The sequence below is a fragment of the Canis lupus genome, chromosome 12 (genome assembly GCF_011100685.1).
Source record: "Canis lupus familiaris isolate Mischka breed German Shepherd chromosome 12, alternate assembly UU_Cfam_GSD_1.0, whole genome shotgun sequence".
Taxonomy (NCBI): domain Eukaryota; kingdom Metazoa; phylum Chordata; class Mammalia; order Carnivora; family Canidae; genus Canis; species Canis lupus.
Window position 1 is genome coordinate 30,812,139 of NC_049233.1, and position 21,216 is coordinate 30,833,354.

Below are 21,216 nucleotides of genomic sequence, written 5' to 3' on the forward strand. Positions count from 1 at the left end.
CCCTCTGCTCTTCCCCTCAACTCCTGCAACTATGCTATCTCTAAAATAAATAATATATATTTTTTAAAAGTGAAGAAATAGTTTGCTTAGTCTAAAAATAGTCTACTTGGTATTGTCTTATACACAAGATTGTTAATCAAAATTATATATTTGATTTATGTAAACATGTAAACTTACAATTATAAACAGGATGATAAATTATTCCATAATGTGATAAAATTAATTAAAATAATGGGTTTCATCTATGCAATTTTCCTTCTTAGAAAAGGGTTAATAATTGCTTAAATGTTGCTTTTTTCTCAACTAAACTTTCATTCACTTATTTGAACAACTACCACTTAAAAATTCTTTTGAATTTACTCTCATTAAAGTAAATGCTATTTACATAAAATGGAATTGGTTTTCTTCAACAACTGGAAAATAACAGGCCAGGGGCATCCTTTATATTTAGTTTTAACAAAAAGTGACATAATTATATAATAGCATTTTGTGCTTGTAAGCACCTTTCATCTTTCAAATTTCAAAAGCCACAGACTATAATACACTCATATAGTATATCCACTGGAGCTAAATCTAAAGAAAACAATTGTTCTTATGATTAAATATTTTAACAAAAACTCTACAAAAACATATTTTCTTTCTTGGTTCAAAACCCTCAAAACTTAATATTTTTAGTATAATGCTGTTTATCCACGGGAGGCTAATGATTCATTTTTATTTTTTTCCTTAAGAATATTTCTCAAAGTTGCATTCTTATTCTTCCACAAACTAGTTGCGATTAACACACACACACATACACACACACAAATTTTAGGTTCCTACTACAGGATACTTTTTTTTTTTATTATGCTAAGATTTAATGATATTTTATAAGATAATTTCATGTTGTATATGCTTGCAAATATACTTTGAAACTCAGATTTCTGAGAGCCTACAAAAGGGAAGAAGAACAGAGAAAAATAATGGAAATCTTTAAATATATTGATAATGCCTGTAAGACTATCATATGTATTGCATTTGCAAATTTTTATAGATCATTGAAAAATTATTTTTCTTATTTCTACATATTCTTTTTAGATTAATATAATATTTTAAAATAATAATACTATTAAAAAGCCATTATGATATTAGCCACTCCACAAACCAGTTAAACCTATAAATTACTTTGTCTCATGAAATCTCTCTTAGAGACTCCAACTAACAGAATAGGCACTTTCTAGAATCCAGAAAATGAAAGAGAAAATTTTATATTTTATTTTTTAAGATATTGTTTATTTATTTGAGAGAGAAAGCACAAGAGGAGAGAGGGACAGAGAGAGAGAGAGGGAGGAGTAGGCTCCCCTCTGAGCAGAGAGCCCCCATGCATGACTCCATCCCAGGACCCTGAGATCACGACCTGAGCTGAAGGCAGATGCTTAACTAGCTGAGCTACACAGGTGTCCAGAAAATTTTACATCTTGACCTGTCAAAATCACTTTGGGATTTAACCTAGTCCAATTTTAGTCTGATGATATTAGGCGTATTCAAGAGATTTTAGACCAGGAGTTTCTAATCTGGAGTTCATGAACAGATTCTAGAGGAATTGTGAACTCAAATGAGAAATATCTAAAACAGTTTTTTTTCTTATTTTCACTAACCTATAATTAATATTTTGCATTACATTCAATTTTGATTGAAGGTGGTAAAACACAGTAGTACTGTCTGTATCTGAGATGTGAGGCTTTGTCACCTCCATCAAAATTGTTATAGGTATCTCAAAATATCTTTTACATTCATTGCTACCTTAAAATTTTGGTAATTGTCAGATCAATTACTAAATATTATTCGTTTTAGTAAAGAAGCATATATTAAATATGTTTTTAATAATTTGTCAACTGCATTTCAATATAATTGATATTCACAGTAATTTGATATATGTTTTATGCCTTTAAAACTATCCTAAGTAGGTATCCATGGATTTCACCAGAATTTCATAGTGGTTCATAGCAACAATTCTGTTAGTCACATAAAGCTGAGTGTAGGGTGAATCGCCTGGGTGATTCAGTGGTTGAGGGTCTGCCTTTGGCTCGGTTGTGATGTTGGGGTGCTGGGATGGAGTCCTGCAATGGGCTTCTCGAGGAAAGTCTGCTTCTCCCTCCTGGAGGGAGTCTGCTTCTCCCTCTGTCTGTGTCTCTGCCTCTTTCTATGTTTCTCACTAATAAATAAAGATAAATAAGATCTTTAAAAAAAAAGGTGAGTGTAGTTTAGATCATCCTTATCCTTACTGATTTTCTGCCTGTATTTAGTTGATAAGCAAGGGCCATTGAGGTTTCCAAGAATAATTGTAAATTTGTCTGCCTGTTTTAAGTTCTAACAGTTTTTTGCATCATGTATTTTGACATTCTGTTGTTACATGTGTACACATTTAGGATTGTTATATCTTCTTGGGGAATTGTCTCCTTTATTACTATGAAATATTTCCCTTTTTCTGATTATCTTCCTCGTTTTGAAGCCAGACTTACCTGAAGTTAATATTAATTCTGCTTTCTTTGATTACCTTTAGCATGATGTATCTTTCTCCATTTTTATCTCACTTTTAACTTATGTCTGCATTTAAAGTTATTATCTTGTAGACAGCATATAATTAGATCTTGTTTTTATTTTTTTAATTTTTAAAAAAATTTTTAAATATTTTATTTATTTATTTATTCATGAAAGACAGAGAGAGAGGGGGAGAGAGAGAGAGAGAGAGGGGCAGAGACAAAAGCAGAAGGAGAAGCAGGCTCCATGCAGGGAGCCTGATGTGGGACTCGATTCCAGGATTCCAGGATCACACCCTGGGGTGAAGGCAGGTGCTAAACTGCTGAGCCACCCAGGGATTCCTATTTTTATTTTTTTAATTCAATATGACAATATCAGTCATTTATCTAGTATGTTACTTGCAGTGAATATTGATATAATTAAATTGAAATTTGCCATCCTGTTTTTTTGCTGTTGTTTTTGTTGTTCATTGCTTTTGGCTTTTGTTTCTTTTTAATCTATTTTTCTGCCTTCCTTAGTTTTAATTGAGCATCACTTATGAGTCTATTTAATCTCCTCTCTGAATATCTCATTTATACAATAAAAATATTATTTTTTGAAAAATGTATACCCATCTTCAAAAAATATTATGCTTCTTTTCATATAACACAGGTATCTTTTAACAAAATAATCACAATTAATCTCTCTCATCCCTTATAATATTGTCATTCATTTAAATTTTGTTATGCTATATACATCCAATACATCATCACAATTATTTCTTTGATTAAGTTATTTTTAGGGCTGTTAAGTTTAAGGAAATTAAAAGATTCATTTACTGATGCTTTTCCTTATTTGTATAAAAGTCTCTAATTTATATCATTCTTTTTCTACTTCAAGAACTTTCTTCAACATATTTTGTGGGGCAGTTCTACTGGCAATGAAATTCTTCAGTTTTATTGCCAAGGAGGTCTCTCTCCTTCCCTTTTTAAAAGTAGTCTTAATATTTTAAATTATCAATTTACAGAAAAGTTTAGGTTTAGAGAAATTTATGATGTCTTTGTTAGAATTAACATATCAATATCAACATATTATTATTAACTGAATTATATACAGTTTATTCAGTTTTCCTTAGTTTTTATACAATGTCTTTTCCTCATTCAGTATCTCATCTAAAATACCACACTATGATTGTCATCATATCATCTTAGGCTTCTCTTGTCTGTGACATTTTCTCAGACTTTCCTTGTTTTTGACAGTTTTAAGGAGTATTGAACAGGTATATTATAGAATGCCTCCATTATTAATTTGTTTAATTATTTGTTTATATCCATATGGAACCATTAATATTTAATTTATACATTGAATTATAATCCAAGACTACTTTGCTTTTGTTGATCAATAGTTTCAGCTTTAGCCACTGGGGTTCTTTCAGCTGCTTCCTACACCTCTTTAACATACCTCCATCAGTTTCTTTCTTTCTTTCTTTCTTTCTTTCTTTCTTTCTTTCTTTCTTTCTTTCTTTCTTTCTTTCTTTCTTCTTTCTTTTCTTCTTTCTTTCTTTTCTTCTTTCTTTTTATGGATTTTCCTTCTTTCTGACATTATGGTCCAGGCTTATTTTATACATTCCCAGTCACAGTCCTAGAATCAGCCATTTCTCCAAAATGCCTCAGGTCCTTATTCTGGAAAATGCTATTAGAAATCAAGATCTCGGGACTAAGTATACTCCTTGTCACTAGAGTGCCAGTGCTTTTAGGCAACCTTAGCTAACCGAAAAAGCAACATATTTACATTACATTAAACATGAGTTTAGGCTGAGTCTCAAACTGAAATCCATTACCACAGAGATTATTCTAGTTTCCCCCTGTATATCTGTAAATGCTCAAACAGTGAGAAACCTAGCTCCCACCACTTTCCATCCATTTATGTTATTGTTCAAACTATGTATCAATACTATGAAATACAGTTTCATGCATATATACATATAAAATAGTATCTATATTTTATATACTTCTATATCTTTATTTATATATAATTACATATTTATATATAAGATATGTCTATATATATACACACATATATGCCATTCTGATGCCTTTATATAGTTATATAACTATATATATATATGTATATATGTATATATATATAGCCATCTTGCTATTTTTGCTGTTGTTTTTGTTGTTCATTGCTTTTGGCTTTTGTTCTTTCTAATCTATTTTTCTGCCTTCCCTAGTTTTAATTGAGCATCACTTATGATTCTATTTAATCTCCTCTGAATATCTCATTTAAACATTAAAAAAAATTTTTGGTGGTCTTTCCTAGACTAACAGGATATTTTTTGAAAAAAAAATATATCACATTATCAGAATTGTCTTTACTCCCATAGGAAACAACTTGGTCAAATTCCTAACATCATACTGAGGGAATATACTATCAACAGGGGTTATATTTGTGTAACAAGAACCTTATTTATATGGAGTTAGTTTTCTTTTATTCTTATGGACTACATTCAATAGTTACTTAAGTCAGCACTTTTCCCCCCTCATTCCTACACTGTGGTTGTTTCATAGTTATAATACAATTAATTTCTCTTGTCTTAGTCTGTAGTTCCTTACTGTGAATCCTTTAATCTCCTAAACAATTATCAATTTGCACAGATCAAGTTTCAATCCTTGTACTGTAAAGTTCTATGGGTTTTGGTAAATGCATAATGTGATATATCCAACTTCACATTATCATACAGAATAGTTTTTATATTCTAAACCCCCCTGTGCTTTACCAAGACGATCTTTACTCTCTCCCATGAGCTTCTGGGAACCAATAATTTTTCAATGTCTCTATAATTTTGCCTTTTCCAGAATTCCATATTATTGAAATCATAATTTTTTAATTAACTAAAGACCATAGTATATTTATATTTCTTTAGCTTTTACCCAACACTCCCCCCCCCCTTTTTTTTCTGCCGCAGAATCTCATCCAGAATACTACCTTATATTTCAGTGTTACATATCATTATGATTCTCTTGGCTAGAAGGGCTTCTCAGACTTGTCTTGGTTCTGATGACCTTAACAATTTTGGCAAATACTAGCCCAATAATTTATAGTTGCCTTTTTTATCAGAATTTTTCTGATATTTTTCTCATTATTACATGGAGGCATGGGTTTTTGACAGAAAGTCCATATAGGTAAAGTGTGACTTTTGTCAGATGATTCAGGGATATGCACTATCCATGATTTATGGCCGTTGATGCTAACATTGATCACCCAGCCAAAGTGGTGTTATCAGTTTTCTCTACTACAAAACTTACACACTCTTAATTCTTTCCACAATATGCAGCCCACATTTAAAGAGTGAAGAGTTATACTTCCCTTCTCTTAGGATGAATCTAAGTAAATTATGTGGTATTCTTCTGCATAGGATATTTGTCTCTTTTTACTCTCTATTAATTTACTCAATTATTTTTTATATCAGTACGATTCATGGGTATTGATTTTATATGTTGGATTATAGTCCAATATTCCTTTATTTTGTTGCTGAAATTGTTTCGGTTTTGGGCATTCACAACCCTTTACATTGGCTTCTGTTTCCCTTTGACATAAATTATCAATGATTTCTTTTAAGAGCACTTCCTTACTTTCTGGCAAAAGGTACTGCAGAACCATCATGTGTATTTCCTATCTCTCTTAGAATCAGCCTTGTCTCCATGGAGCCCTGGTTACATTTTTTGGAGAATTAATATTATAAACTAAGATGTGGTAGTAGATATGCTTGTTGCTCCTGGGTGTTTCTTTTTTAAATTCTATAAAATTACAAGCAAAAAAAAAAAAAAAAAGTCTGTGTGTTTGTGTACACGAATGTGTATATATACATTCTATAGACACTTTTAGATAAAACCATTTTTCTATGTTAAATGAGTTCCTAATAATGTATCAAACTCTGATCTATTATCAAATTGATCATTCTATCCTCCTCTCCTTGTTTACCTATAAATTTCTCCTCCAACAATGAGAAACTGGCTCTTAATATCATTCATCCTTTTTACTTAATTGTTCAATTCCATTACACATATATAGTAGCATCAAGAATATTAACCCATACTTCTATGGAAAACAGCTTTATTAACTGTAATCCTTATGAGAAGTTAATTTTGCCTTCAGTCTTACAGACTATATTCATTTTCTTTTTTTTTTAAGATTTTATTTATTTATTTATGAGAGAGGTAGAGACATAGGCAGAGGGAGAAGCGGTTCTCCTCCAGGGAGCCCGTTGTGGGACTCCATCCCCGGGCCCTGGGATCATGCCCTGAGCCAAAGGTGGATGGTCAACTACTGAGCCACCAGGTGCCCTCATTTTCAAAAACATGTAAGTCTGCACCTTTCACCCACCATCTTCAGTAAAGCTATTTCATGTATTTATGATACAGTCAAATCCTCTTGTCTTAGTCTGCATTTTTCCATAGCCTCCTGATTTTTTAAAATTTGCTTTTACTAAAGTATTCTTTTTGTGTTATACAGTTCTATAGTTCTTGACCAATGTGCTATGTCAAGTATTCTTGATTATAATATATATATATTTTTAAGATTTTATTTATTTCTTCATGAGAGACACAAGAGAGAGAGGCAGAGACACAGGCAGAGGGAGAAGCAGGCTCCACGCAGGGAGCCCGATGTGGGACTGGATCCCGGGTCTCCAGGATCATGCCCCAGGCTGACCGTGGCACTAAACTTCTCAGCCACCCCGGCTGCCCCTTGATTATAATATTATAAAAATATTATACTGCCCTAAATATCCTCTGTGTTTTACCTGTTCTTAACCTCTGGCAATCAATTGCTCTTTTTATTGTTAGTATAGTTTTGTCTTTTCTAGAATGTCATATAAATTAAATCATATAAAAGGTAGCCTTGTCAGATTGTTTTATTTTTCACCTACAAGTATACATTTATATTTAATGTTCTTCGGTGTCATTTTTGTGACTTGGTAGATCATTTCCTTTTATTGAAGAATAATATTCCATTGTATGAATGTGCCACAGTTTATCTATTGACCTAGTGAAGACTTCTATTAACCCATTGTTTCTGGTTTTTGACAATTATGAATAAAGTTGCAAAAAACATTCACCTGTAATTTTAGTGTAGACATAAATATTTTAAGCTTAACTGTGTAAGGGTTGTAAGATATGATTGTTGGATCATTTGGTAATAGAATTTCCATACTATCCTTGGTAATAGGTTAGTAAGGATGTCCCCTATTTCATGTCTGATTTTGATAAACTCTGTCTTGTCTCCTTTCTTTCTCCCGCCTTGGTTGGTCTGGACAGAGGTTCACTCATTTTACCATTTTGTTAAAATGTTTAAAAATATTTAAATAACTCACTTTTGGTCTCTCAATTCATCTGTCTCTTCAGATATCTGCATGAGGTTTTGTTGTTTTTTTTTTTTTAAAGATTTTATTTATCTATTCATGAGAGAGAGAGAGAGAGAGAGAGAGAGAGGCAGAGACACAGGCAAAGGGAGAAGCAGGTTCCACGCAGGGAGCCGATGTGGGACTCAATCCCAGGTCTCCTGGATCACACCCCGGGCTGAAGGCAGCACTAAACCACTGAGCCACCAGGGCTGCCCTCTGCATGAGGTTTAATCATAAGAACTTAGTTTTCAGATAGTCTAATAAAAATTGTTAAGTTTTAGTTCATTCAGCTTTTTTCTTATTATTGTGTTTGGATCATTCCAAGCTTTTTACATATTAAAACTGAAACTGGAAGTTTATCTCTTAATTTAAATAATTTTTCTTGCATTTTTACTGTTACTTTTCTATAACAGTCCTTCTCATTTATGATTTTAATGCCTCCTTGTGTACTCTTTGAGTAGCATTAATTCTAAAAATTATATTCTTCTCCTGGAATTGTTTCTATTTTTTTTCAGTTACAGTTTTATTTCTTAAGTCATTTTTAATCATTTTTTCATTTTGTGCATTTTCTTTAACTTCCTTGGATCCAGAACAGTCCATTCATATTTAATAATGATGCCTAGATTTGGAGGAACACTATATGCATGGGCAGGCTCTATCTAATACCATTTTTCACTTTCTGTGCCTAGTCTCAGAGTTAGCTACTTGGCCAGACAGAAAGTAGTTTCTGCTGTGGGTTCATTCAATGTCTTTAAGAAAGAGTGCTGATTCACACGTCTTTGGCATTCTCATTATGAAGTAAGGGGAGTGGAATTAATAGTATAACTACTTTGTGTAACTTCAATTAACTTCCTTGGCTTTCAGCCTCAAGGCAAACCTCTGATATTCCTAGTATTTCCAAATATAAATCTTTCCAAGATTACTTTGGGCAGGATCACTGACTTCTCTGAAAAGAACTGTAAGTATTGTAAGTGCAGCCCTGCCAATTTACTGTATCAGTTACCACTCCCCTATTTTCATTTAATATTCCTTCAATCTGTTGAGATTTTTTCTAATTTTTTTTCCTGCCTAATGATTTTCACTCTTATAAATCTAAATGCACAGAAATCTGTGCATTTCTATAAAGTCATTTAATTGCATCTTAGGAAAAAGAAGAGACAAATGTGTGTGCAATAGCTCTTATTTAATTAGAATTTCCACCTCACATACTTGAATCAAAAAAATCATACAAAAAAGTTATTTTGAAGGATACTAAATATTATCGCTTATAGTTTTTTATATTAGATTATTCAATAGATAGTTCAGAGAAAGTCATAGCAGCTCAGATTATTTTTCCATAACTGTACTGACTTCCAGTAAAACAGTGCATTGATTGTCTCTTATTTCTTACAAAATTTTTGTATTCAGTAACTTTTTTAAGTGCCAATTTTTCTATTTTTCCAAGTAAAAATATTAAGAAACATAAAATAGGAAGAAATTTTGACTAAAGCTATTACTTCAGAATTATAGACTTTCCATTATAAACACTGTAGAAAGATTTAAACTCCTAATAATGATTAAGAAAGATAGTTTGACACCCTACACATGATCTTTACCCTGGGTGTACATAATTCATAGCCTAGTGCTGGGAACCAGTTGCTTAATACAATTATTGAACATGATCACACAGTCACAGTAGCCTAGTGCTGGGAACCAGTTGCTTAATACAATTATTGAACATGATCACACAGTCACAGTAGCCTATAGTAAGCCCTTTAGGGCTGTAATGGAATTTTATCAAGCCTTGCTGATTCTCTTCATCGGCTTTTTTAAACAGCCCTCAAAACTATGCTGATAAACATTGAATCACAAAAGCTGGATCACAACTACTATAGCATAATTCACTTTATTTGCTGACTGGCTCACTGACAACCACAAATAGCACCTGGTGGCAGGGAACACTTGGCATATTCATTTAAAAAATGGCCTGTTTTTTTTTTTTTATCTTCTGTTCATTAATGATATGTTTACTCAGCCAAGGAAGTCTGAAAACAAGATTATTAGACACATAACACCTTTAAAGGCTAGATATTCTTCCCTATACAGGAGGTACTATTAAAGTTGATACAAATAACAAAATATATTAGTTACTGGGAAAATATTTGAAACCAAATGGACAATGTTGATGCTGAACAGCTGCAATTTATTCCACAATCAGTTGCAACATCTTACTGCTTTTGTATAGCTTGTAATTATAGATTAACATTGATTTGAAGCAACAAAATTAAAAGGCAAATTGATAAACATGTCTGAAGTATTTCCAAAAGCTATCCAAATAAAACTTTGAAAAGGATTGATGAAACTTACTGTTTATTTCTAAATTATAGAAATTATATAAAATGGTTTACACCATTTTAAAAGCCTCAATTTGTTGTTTAAAAATATGTAATTGGTATAAAAATAATGGAGAATTCAGAGCAATTTTTAAATAAAATGCTAATATCTTCTGCAATTATATTTAAATCCAATAAGGATGCTATTTGAAATTAAAATTTAGTTATCATAATGTTAATTTCAGATCTAATTTTAGTCTATAAGCTTTTTTTTATAAAAATTATTTAAAATATATCAGTGATAAATAAATTTAATTACTTATTTTAGGAAGTATATGCTACAGTCCTAACTTATAATAATAAATAATTTCCTTTAGCCCCAATAGTTTAACTGAATTTGTTAAACTAGCTTCTATAATTATTTTTCCCCAACATAACTGATAGTGTAGCAGATTGCATGGTAATTAAGTCAGAGTGGGGAAAAAAAAAAAAAAAAACACGGACCTTTTGTCCTCAAAACCAGAAATCTTTCCATTACTGTTTCCATCATTCAGGTGGCAAAAAGATAATGAAGGAAGCAAAATAATACATTTAAAAAGAGGATAAGAAGGAATAGCTGATGACTGTCATGATCTTGACTTATTACTTCTCCAGGCATGACTGATGTTTATCCTCTCCTTCAAAACAGTCTGTATTGTAGGAATTCTGACCCAATTTACATTAGTCAAATTCACAATAAATTCTATGACAAATTTTCTCAGACCTATCAAAGAAATGAAGTCACGGGGTAAGTGACTACCCAGAAAATAAATCTAAATGAGACAAAGAGTCACAGCTGAAATCTGCTTACCTGGAGCAGAAGCGGCTGGAACCATAAACTGGTAGGAACATTTATGATCATTTGAATGTAAAGGGTTTTGTGAAGGAGGGCTTAATGTGGACTGCATTGAAAAGGAGAATCTCCAGTCTTACAGGGGCTACCATAATCTCATGGTTTTAACCTACAGGAATCCCACATTTAACCCTGAAGAGACAAGATAGACTTCCTAATCTCCCTGGTAGAACTGGGGTGTGTAAATATTGCGAATAATCCCAGAATGTTCTACATAAAAAAAAAGGCACACTCTCTAGAAAAAAACAACAATTTGCAAGCCTTATCCCACCTAGGAAAGGGCTTTTCCCTGAATCCAGACACCTTTAGCCCTCTATTTCACCTAAGAGGAGAGAAATGGAGTTAAAAATATTTACAGGAAAACTAAATGTGTGTATAAGGATCGAATCATTGTGTAAATGGGAAAGACTTACGTTTCTCACTGATAAAGCGAGAGTTCACAATAAGCAAGAGCAAGAAGCTAGAATGATATATACAATGATAAATTAGAATTGGATATCAGTATAAACTCATGTTGAACTTAATATGGATAGAGATACTTATAGAAATACAAAGTGTGTCATAAAAAGTAACTTTACAGTGAGTAACTTGATAAATATTGACTAGCCTCGATGCTCAAAATCTCCATCAATAGTGATAAGTCACGTCTGATAAAATAGGTTGATAGTATGTGCCCTTGCAAGATGTGATGAAAATGGCATTTGATCTCCATGTTCTTCAATAACATTCATTCTATGGTATGATATGTGGCCTGTGAAAATTTAGCAATTATTAAAACTTGATGGTATTGGGCAGCCCCGGTGACCCAACGGTTTAGCGCCACCTTCAGCCCCGGGTGTGATCCTGGAGACCCAGGATCGAGTCTCACATCAGGCTCCCTGCATGGAGCCTGCTTCTCCCTCTGCCTGTGTCTCTGCTTCTCTCTCTCTCTCTGTGTCTCTCAGGAATAAATAAATAAAATCTTAAAAAAAAAAAAAAAAAACGGGATAGTATTGAAATCATGAGAATAGATGAGATCTTCTTGGAAAGTAAAAAAGAGAAAAAGAGAAAAGATGTAAGTTTAACTATTAGAAAATATCAACAATAAAAATTCCTTTTTAATAAGAAATTTAACCTCTGTAAATGGTTAATCATCCAGTATACGTAGAACAATGGCTTCTGAGATAGTTCTTTTCTTCATTGTGTGATGATTGATTTTTGTTTGTGTTCTTTTAGGGGTCATTAGTATTTCTTTATATCTCTGGTGCCTCATCATTGAGTATGTTGTTGTGAAGTATTTAGTCATAGATCCCAGGAAAAGCTTGGCCATGGCACAGCTTTGTCTCTCTTATTTGAAAACATTTCTGCTATGGTCTCTTTGCAAAGATTTTAGGATTATGTTATCTTTACCAGATGTAAACTATGGAGAGTGCTTTCAAGACTCAGGCTTCTACAGGAATTCTAAATAAAAAATAATTTTTACTGTTTGAAAAATTAAAAAAAAAACATTAATATTAAATAACTTTATACCCAATCATGTATGAATAAGATACACCATAAACATTTATGAGGCAAACAGTACCTGTGTTAGTATAATGCATATTCTCAAGATAAGACTGAACTTAGTAAGCTATTGAACTAATTCTTATCTAGGACACAAAAGTTACTTTTCCATTTATACGTTTTTAGTTTTTGTTTTTGTTTTGTTTTTTACAGTTGAATGTCACACAGAAGATTGTTGTGAATGGATTTTTTTTTAATTCTGCTTTTCATTAGCTTTGGAAACTACTCCTAGAAAGGCATATTTTGTGTAATATAAAGCCCTGTAGCCATATAAGCAGTTTCTCTACCTTGAGATGCTTTATTCTGCAGGACAGCTGTTGTGGCTTCTAGGTGTTCAACCACCAGTATATTGAAAACAAATAGCTGTCCCTAAGTATGCAAGCCCTTCAGCATTTAGGTATAAAATGTATATAACTACTTGGTAAGAAAGAGATTAAAATAAAATAGAACAAGTCCCAGTATAGACACTCACTTTAGATGAGTCAACTCCACTCAGCAGAGGCAGCAATGAGATGTGAGTTTAGGATGTTTAGCCCATTGTCACTCTATTCATTTTCCCAGCTAATTCTAATGAAACAAAGACCTTAATATAAGTTGACATAGGAAGATATGATACACTTTAAATCCACTAGAAAAATCTATCATTAAAGACAATATTCCATAATTCTTTGTTCAAAACAAAGTCTGATAGTTACAATAGTTATAAGCAAAAACAAGTCTGTGGCACAGAAATCAGTCCTAACTTGTTTTTCTAAGGTTTCTTTTAAGGCTTTTATCAAATTATTTCAAATTATTCATTCCTTGATTTTTCACAACAAACGGAGTATAAATTATTTATTATATAAATATAAATATAAATTAGGCAACATGTCATGATATTCCCTAAGTTATAATTTCCACTTTAATTAAAATTCATATTTTGATGTCCTTCAGGGAACAAGTTCCTTTTCTTCTCTTTTGTTTTTTCTTTACTGCTGATGTTTTTGCTTGTTTTTGTATAGCTAGAAACCTGTATTAAACTGCAGGTGTCTAAGTATTCATTCATTAAGGATGTATGCCAGAGACTAGAGGATAATCTAGTTAATATTTTCTCAATAGAGGTAGCGATAGAAGAGAGATGATAGATAGAGATAGAGATATACAGACAGATCTCTATAGATAGCATCTCTATGTATGTGTTGTCTCTATTTATATACTTCTATATATATTTTATATAAACATATTTCTCTCAACATTTCCATAATATATATATTTTCTACCCAAATTTCAAAACATAACAATCATAAAATATAAACAATCATGAAAAAGAAAATTAATAAATTAACCTATTTTTTCTAATAATTTAATATATTTTTTCTTGAAAAGCTGCCAATTTCAATTTTTTTCCTCAGTTTTTAAGATCTTGCCTACTTAGTAGGTAATGATAGAATCTAAGGTGGATTAACGTGGTAAAAGACAAAAGTTTTGCTTTTCTTTAAATAACTATGGTACAGATAGATATGTACATACAGGCATATATACAAGTATTCCTGTAGTTGACTCAGGCATATCAGAATATAAAATCTGAAAACTTAAGGACTTCCTTAATAGCTGGATTCTAATTTTTAAAACATTAAGAAACTTTGAGGAGAAAATAAACAATATTAAGTGATACAAGTTTTTTTCTTCACTCTTTTTCTAATTTACATTTCTCTTTTTAGTTTTGAATATTTCTCCATATTTACTGTTAAGGAGAAGTTAGTAAGAGTGTTAGTATAAGGTAGAAAGCTCTTCTATCATTTAAATGCAATTTTTATGTGACACCTTGTTGTTTCAAGGACATTTGAGGAAGTAGTTCAAATAGAAATTGCTTTAAATTTCAAAAGATGATTGATTTTTCTAATAATTTCATCATATCCCAGTTAGTAATTCTACAAAAATCCAGACATAGAAATGAAAGAAATCAGTCCACTCTCATGAGGACTTTCTGACAATTATTAAATAACCAAACAAAAGCTACAGATGAGAATCTGTCAATATACTTAGGTTTAGAATCTAAGTCTCGATTTCTAAAGGTTATTTCATTGATTCCAAATATTACTCAACCAAAATAACACAAAATTAAACCCATGAGTACTTTTATTTTACTGTGTTTTAATGCCAATCATTAATTTTCAATTTTGTTTCTTTTTCTTTACTGTGTCATTAACATCTACCAAACTTGACAAATACTGGTTTTGAACTCTTGCTTCTTGTTCAGTTAGTTCTTGGGCAGAATATTGGAGGGAATGAATTCTGAAAAACACTAGGAAAGCACATACATAAGTGAAATGTTTCTTAGTTTATTTGTGTGATTGTTCCTTTGCTTTTGCTTATGACATGAACATTTGAAAATAACTTTGGTTATTATAATTAAGATACTTGCATAAAGACATTGTGGGAGGGTGTATGGCAAAATTCTTAAAGAATCATGAGCTCAGGAAACCAGCCCTCCTAATTATTAAACAGTGGTGGTGCAATGGTAAATTTTTTAAACCACCGCATGTCTAAGTTTTCACAAATAAAAAAAGGTTGAAATAAGATAGAACAGTTTTAAGTTAAAAGAGAGAGAGAGATAAATGTAAAATATTTTTGAATGAGGGTTGTTATGTAGTAAGTTCTGCCTAAACATTGATTAATAATTTTAATAGTCACATCTTTTGGTTGAGATTTATTAAGATTCTGTTCTACCATTAAGAAAAATATAAGACAGACTAATGGCAAAATGAATATGATGGAGGGGATTACTCTTAAAATTAAACAGAGTAACTTGGTAACAAAATAGTAAAAAATGCTAGAGAGAATATACCTATAGTAAGACAAATGAAACTAAAAACAATATTACTTATGTGGGACGGTCAAGAAAATTTTCTTAAAAATGTGTCATAATAAAAGTAATGCAATAATATTAAGAACATTTATGATAATATTTTTTGAAATAATAAATTAACCAATATTAAATGCTTCTAAGTACTTTGCTTAGAAATTTATATGTTATTCCATTTTTATTAACGAAAGCCTTATGAAGTAATTCATCATTATTCACATTTTATTGGGACATTAAGTAAATTGCCTGAGATCATAAAACTGTTAAGTGCCAGCTTTGGACATTTAAACATAGACTTGACACCAAAAATATAAAAAAAATAAATAAATCACAGAATATACGAAATAGCTTTGGGAAAAACACTAATGTCAGCCTTCCAAGAAATTCAATTTCACAAAATTTTGTATAAATCCAAGATCCAGTTCTATGCTAGGTACTCATAATATGAGTGATTTTTACGATACATTCCTACCCTTATTTGATTTCCTTGTACTGATTTACTTTTATTCTCTCACCTCCTACTTTTTCTCTCCCATTTCATAATCCCCTATACTTACTCACAACATACTGGAAGCGACCATTTGTAGGATTACATTTCCTTTTCTTTTTCTCAAGAGAGGAGTGTCTAACCTCCCTCTGGGACCAGGGGACAGATGAAAGCAGTAGACCACCAGAGAATTTATATCCAATTTGAAAGCTCATTAGCAATGAAAGGGAGTGGCAGCTCTTTGGTTATGTGCCTATTTTTACGCTAAGTGCTAAATTAGTTATTTGAAAGTCCTTGATAATTTTCATCCAGTGAACTAAAAAAAATATTGTAGGGACACCTGAATGACTCAGTGATTGAGTGTCTGCCGTTAGCTGAGGTCATGATCCTGGGGTCCTGGGATGGAGTTCTGCATCAGGCTGCCCTCAGGGAGACTGCTTCTCCCTCTGACTATGTCTCTGCCTCTCTCTCTGATCTCATGAATAAATAAATAAAATCTTTAAAAATATATTGTAAATGAAAGTAGATGGATGGAATGATTGTTATCTCTAATGAATTTCTTCTGGAGCCTATAAAGTACAAGGGAAATAGTACAGATCTTTAAAAATCTAAGTTTTGCTCCTTACACTGTTATTTTTGAGATATACGTCACTGGGAAAGCCACTAAATACTCATTTAAAATTTTTAAAAATGGGACGCCTGGGTGGCTCAGCGGTTGAGCGTCTGCCTTTGGCTCAGGTCGTGATCCTGGAGTCCCGGGATCGAGTCCCACGTCGGGCTCCCTGCATGGAGCCTGCTTCTCCTCTGCCTGTGTCTCTGCCTCTCTCTCTGTGTCTCTCATAAATAAATAAATAAAATCTTTAAAAAAAAAATAAAATTTTTAAAAATGTATTAGGTAACTATTACTTGACAGGTACCATGCTCAGTGCTGGAGATACAAAGATGAGCAAAAGATTCTAGCCCCTAACCCTTCAGGTTCCTTCAACACCTCCAGGGAGAGGCACAGATAACACAACATATCATAACACAGTACACAAAGTGTGTAAAATGAATTCAAAGAACTTTTGGGCAGAGCCTGTGCCTATTTTTTAACCATTCTATTACCAACACTGTTGTGGGTATTTATATAAGGCATCAGATAAGTAATTTAAATAAATGAATTAGAAAATAAATCTCATTTTCAAGTCTCATCAGAATGAATGAATGAGTGAATGATTAGTTCTGCTTGAAGGAAAACTGATGATAAATCAGATTAAATATGAGTAAGATTTTCCCAGGAAAATAAGGAATCCTAGGAAAACAGACAATTTGAGTAAATGTATGGAAACCTGAGATCTGAGCATGTTTCAAGTGTTAGGAAAAGAACTTTTGTTCTTTATATTACAGAATATGTAATCCTTAGCAAAAAGTTATGGAATAAAGTTGGACAAAAAGAAACTTGGAACTGATGGTGAAGAATCTTATGTTGCAGGCTAATTAAATTTTATTTCATTATAGCTTAAAATACATGTTATTTAAATTTACTCCTGTTTTAGACCTCAAAATTAGAGTAAGTTGAAGTGCTTTGCTTACAAGGTGTTCAATAGGGATGTCAGTCTGAAAACAAGAAACCTGTTAAGAGGCAAAGCATTTATTAGGGATCAATTAATTGTAATTTAAGGTACACAGATTTAGGTAGAAGCCCAAATTGGGTTTGACTTCAAAAGATGTACTCAAAGTTTTTATGGGCAAAAAAGAAGATTGGGTAAATTGTTTTTAAGAAGAGTTTGTTTTTTTTTTTTTTTAGGATTATTTATTTATTTATTCATGAGAGACACACAGAGAGAGGCAAAGAGATAGGCAGAGGGAGAAGCAGGCTCCCTGCAGGGAGCCCAATGTAGAGCTCAATCCTAGGACCTGAGCAAAAGGCAGATAGATGCTCAACCAGTGAACCACCCAGGCATCCCTTAAGAAGAGTTTATTGGTGCTGACACACTGAAATAGAGTGGTATGTCACTGATTGGTCAGAAAAAAAAAAAAATCACTAGCCTAACAAAGTAGAGTTAACTTTTGTCAGTCTTTTCAAACAGGATTTACTTAGTCTTGCTGACTTCTTGGAATGCTGGAGGTTTGGTAGTTCCTCCGACATGGCTGATTCGGTTCTATTTTTAAAATTGCTTTATTTATGTCATTTTTCATAGGTTCCCATTTTGATCAAGATCTTTTCCTGAAAGCTTCCATGGTCGGCCATTTGAATTGGGTTTTCTCATTTTTGGTTTTCAATCCACAGTTGTCAGGGATATTTCTTAATTTCTCTATGTCAGGAAGGCTCATTGCTGGTGTGCCTCACCCAACTTTCGAGCTAAAATGGTATATTTGGGAGCCTTTATGCCAGATCTGATCAATAAGAGCAACAAAATGGAGGAAAGCTTGTTGCCATGGCCTATGAAATAAACAAAGGTTGCTAAAGTTCCTTTAATTGACCAAATAAGTATTACAGATCAATCTGAAACATTGGGTTACCATTATTTGCATGGAATTTTTTTTTACAGTACTGTGAAAACAATCAAGCAGTTTTATGATGATAAAAACCTCTAGAATCACAAGCAAGATGCTATTTCCAATTTGTAGAATAGTTTTTTTTTTAAGATTTTATTTATTTATTTATTTATTTATTTATTTATTTATTTATTTATGAGAGAGAGAGAGAGAGAGAGAGAGAGAGAGAGGCAGAGACATAGGCAGAGGGAGAAGCAGGCTCCATGCAGGGAGCCCAACGTGGGACTCAATCCCTGGTCTCCAGGATCATGCCCTGGGCTGAAGGTGGCGCTAAACCACTGAGCCACTGGGCTGCCAGTAGAATAGTTATAAACTATGAGATTCTACCTGAGGGTATTCAACTACAAAAGTCAAAAGACCAAGAGCTTTCCAGAGATTCCTATTGTAACCAGTGGGTTTGTTCTCTGATTTTATATAATTGTGTTTTGACCAATCCTGAAGAATTTATCCATGTACAGCAGGTGGTATTATTAGCAATGGTGCAAATGCCACCTTGCTCTAGTCAAGAGCAATCTTACTCTGCAAAGCAACTGGAGTAAGTGAATTTGAAGATTGTTTTTGGGCAGCTATTGCCTTAGCAGTAGATTCAGCAGTATCTCTTAAACTTTTAGATACATTGTTGATCATGTATTCATTTATACCAGAAAGCCACCATGGAAAAAAGATTCTCAAAAGTCTTACTCCTTAATTTCAGAGACAGCACCTGACAATTCTCACTTTAATCTGTGATGTAGATAGACTTAAAGGTGATGTCCAAAGCTGAGTCTCTGATTGATGATGCAATGAAATAGACATATCCAATTATTCAACTGTGCATAACTTCCAAGTTGATAATAATTTAAGCAATATGTACCCCATAAATTTTTCTGACATATATAAGTAAAAATAAGTTCTAAATGGTCATAGATCATGGAATTATCATAACAAGATTGATTGAACCAAGGACCTGAATGGTGTAAGCAATTAAGATAGTTATACGCAGGGAGAATAAAATTATATTAGCATAAAAAAGTAAAGGTTTTATGCTGAGTGAAGTAAGTCAGTCGGAGAAGGACAAACATATGTTCTCATTCATGTGGGGAATATAAATAATAGTGAAAGGGAATATAAGGGAAGGGAGAAGAAATGTGTGGGAAATATCAGAAAGGGAGACAGAACGTAAAGACTGCTAACTCTGGGAAACGAACTAGGGGTGGTAGAAGGGGAGGAGGGCGGGGGGTGGGAGTGATTGGGTGACGGGCACTGGGGGTTATTCTGAATGTTGGTAAATTAAACACCAATAAAAAAAAAATCTTTAAAAAAAATCTCAGAAGCAAGAAAAAAAAAAAAAAAGTAAAGGTTGCAGAGGGAAAGCTTGCAATTCGGGATACCTGGCAAGCTTAATGTTCCGTTTGTACAAATATTATCTCTTAAATCTCTAGAGGTTTGATCAGGTAGGCAAGAAGTTCAGAATGGGTCCAGGTAAGTTTTACATAATGTTTTACATAATTGTCATAAGAAATTAGGGGAGGAATAACAGAGAGATTGGTTAATTAAATGTACTAGAAGATCTCTAGGCTCACGTATAGAGACTTCTGATGACAAACCCAATAATTTGTCAAATTTCCTTCATATGTAAGGAAATTGGATATGTAACAAGGAAATTATCCTTCCAAGCAGAGACTAAGAAGAAAAAGGAAAGATAACCACTAGAGTAGGCATTTGGCCTCTTATATTAAGACAAAAATCTCCTTCATTTACAAGATAGAAAGGGACTGGTCAAAAACACAGACAAAAGAAATTCAATAGCTAACACTGCAGTTATAATTTTTTTCTTGTAAAGTCAGGATCCTTACAGTGTGCTCCAAATCCAAAGATTAATAAGGTGGACCTGTTTTAGGAGGCAATTAACAAAAAAAGAGCAATAAGAAGGAGTAATATCCCAAAGAATGAAGGAATTTTCATTGAAATAGTCTGACTCCAAGTCCCAGCATCACTAACTAATTTTGTTGGAGACTGTTTAGGGAGTCTAGTATAAAACTTAAAAGTAAGACAATACTAATAGTATGAGCAAGAACTTTAGGTATACTTGTCTGGCCAGAATGCTGTCAGCATCAGATGTCATCTGCTTCAATTACTGGTGAGCTTTAATTTTATTTCTCCCTTGATTCAGCAGTCCAGCAAGGAGTAGGAACTTTCTTTAAATGAGAAACATGAAACCAAGAATCAATACCTTTTAGTTTTGTAGCACAAGGGTTAGTTAAGTGTACCTGATATGGTCCCTTCCATCTAAACTGTAAGGAATCCTTTTGAAGATGTCCCTTCCAATAAACAAAGGAACTGGTCTTAGGTTGTCTTTTATTTCTTTGTCTACCAGGAGTGTGCTGTGAAAAGACTGTTCTCCAGAGCATAATTTTTGTCCATGACCTTAATTAGTCCCTTGCAGAAGTGGAGACTATCTGTTTTAATTAATTGGACATCAAATGCAGCCAGGGCCAGGTTCATAGGTTTCCCAGTTACAAGGTCTCAGGGAAAGAGCTTATGTTTTTGGAAGGGAGCAGCTCTTAAATTCCATAGGACCATAGGAAGTATTTTAGGCCAAGTCAATTTTAATATTTCCATAAATTTAGCCAATTGTGTTTTAAGATGCCATTTGCTCTTTCCATCAGTTCATAGGACTGAAGATCTTAGGTACAGTGGAAATGTAATATAAGCCAA